A 2,602-nucleotide genomic window follows, 5' to 3' on the forward strand; every position below is an offset into this window, starting at 1 on the left:
CGCTTATATTTTAGCACCTTCTTCACCGATGTTAAATCTGACAATATTTGAGTAACCTGCGGAGCTTGTTCTTTAATTTGATATACAACCCAATTCTGTAGCTACACCAGATCGCCCTAACTAAATCCTATGACTGAGCTATTATATATAGATACGTTGAGAGTGAGTCAATAAAATGTTTAAACGCTTATATTTTAGCACCTGCTTCACCCATGTTAAATCTGACAATATTTGAATAACCTGTGGAGCTTGATCTTTAATTTGATATACAACCCAATTCTGTAGCTACGCCAGATCGCCCTAACTAAGGCGTATGACTGAGCAATTATATATAGATACTGTTGGAAATCAACCAAATAAGCTTTGTATTTCTGGTATACTTCTTAACATATTCATTGAAATAAATGTTCATTCGTTCGAGAGAATTCAATTGATCCGTTTCATATTTCTAATAGGTTATGGGCACCTCAGCTTTGAATTGAAAATCAATTACAGAAAAAAAAATAAAAATTTTCAATAGAATTTTGCTGCGTTATATAAAACAATTTTTAGATGGCTTCTATTTGCCAAATAGAGAAGCTTAATGATTCCAACTACGAATCATGGAATGTACAAATGAAGAGCGTCCTTGTACATTTGGAGCTGTGGAAAATTGTTAGCGGAAAAAGCGTCAAGTCACAATGCATAACTGAGGATGCAGTGGCGAAATGGGAATCTCAGGACGAGAAGGCGATAGCTTCAATTACGTTAAGCGTAAATCCATCGCACATTAACCACATCAAACATGCAAATTCAGCCGCTGCAGCTTGGAACATTCTGAAGGAAGTTCATCAGCCGCGGGGACCAGCCAGAAAGGTAGCGTTATTTAAGGATTTGCTGAATCACAAAGTGCTTAATTGTGACAATATTGTGTCGTATATCAACACATTTATCGACATTGTTGAAAAACTGGATGAAGTCAATGTCAAGTTACCAGAGGAGCTTTTGGTCATCATGATGCTGTCAAATCTGCCGAAGTCGTATGAGTCATTTATAGTCGCGATAGAGACACGAGATATTCTGCCAACGTTGAGCACACTGAAGGTGAAGCTTATGGAAGAAGGTAACAGGAAAAGTGGACTAGAAAGAAATGCAGGTGATGCTAGTGAGCAGGCATATGTAGTGCGAGATAAGGGTGAAAGGACACCGGAATACAAAAAGCTTACAAGGAATAGGAATGTTAAGTGCTTTAATTGCGGTAAGAAGGGGCATTTTGCGGCGAAATGCAAGGATCCACGGATGAAGAAATCAACAGAAATGCGAAATGACGAGAAGATGTTTTCTATTCTTGCATCGGTGCAGGAAGAAATGCTTGACAAAGATGCTTGGTGCATCGATAGCGGAGCGACATCGCATTTGTGTTGCGATCGTAGCATGTTCGTAACATTTGAGGAGCACTACGAGAAGATTGTGTTAGCAGGAGAGAATTTCATCGAAGCTAAAGGACGTGGAAACGTGGCGTTGAAAGCGGAGAAATTTAAGGTGACGTTACAAAAAGTTTTGTATGTACCAGGTATGCAAGGTAATTTTATATCTGTAAGCAGAGCCGTGAGACACGAGAGCACAGTAATTTTTAACAACAAACATGCAATCGGTAAAGATAAATTTGGTCAAGAAATTATTAGGGGAAAGCATACGAATAATCTTTTTATGGTCGTTGATAATAAAGCAAGTGTTTTGGTTTAAATTCTTCTACTGAGAATGCAATGAAGTGGCATAATCGTTATGGACACTTAAATTTTTCCAGCTTAAATCATATTACAAAGCATGATATGGTAAATGGTTTAAATATGAAAGGTTTTTCTAAGGATATGCAATGTACAACTTGTATGGCAAGTAAAATTTGTACTCAACGTTTTCCGAAAAGTAATGTAAATCAAACCGAGAATGTGTTGGACATAATTCATTCAGATGTATGTGGCCCAATGAATAAGAACTCTTTAGGAGGTTCTAGATATTTTGTAACTTTTATTGATGAGAAATCGAGATTCATTTACGTTTATATTATTAAATCAAGATCGGAAGTTTTTGAAACATTTATGTTTTTCAAGTCGCTAGTAGAGCGCAGAACTAGCAGGAAGATAAAAATTTTGAGAAGCGACAATGGTACCGAGTATGGTTATAAGGAATTCGATAATTTTTTGATGAGAAATGGAATTCAAAGGCAATTAACCGTACCATATACACCACAACAAAATGGTATAGCTGAACGAGCTAATCGTACTTTAGTAGAAATGGCTAGAAGCATGCTAGTCTATGCAGGCCTAGACGAATCTTTTTTGGGCGGAAGCGATAATGACAGCAGCTTATTTACGAAACAGATAACCAACTAAAAGCGTTGTATATAAAACTCCATTTGAAGTATGGACGGGTAGAAAACCTAGCGTGCGCCATTTAAGAGTATTTGGATCACTTGCAATTGCACTGAACAAAACTGAAAAGCATAAGTTTCGTCCTAAGGGGCAAAAATATATATTTATTGGATATTTGGAGTCGCAAAGTTATTGTGAGTAGAGATGTTGCATTCATCGAAAATGCAAAGAACTTTAATCGAAACTCTATA

This window comes from Rhagoletis pomonella, unplaced genomic scaffold (assembly GCF_013731165.1).
Source record: "Rhagoletis pomonella isolate Grant_MI unplaced genomic scaffold, Rhpom_1.0 Rhpom_scaffold_00003, whole genome shotgun sequence".
Taxonomy (NCBI): domain Eukaryota; kingdom Metazoa; phylum Arthropoda; class Insecta; order Diptera; family Tephritidae; genus Rhagoletis; species Rhagoletis pomonella.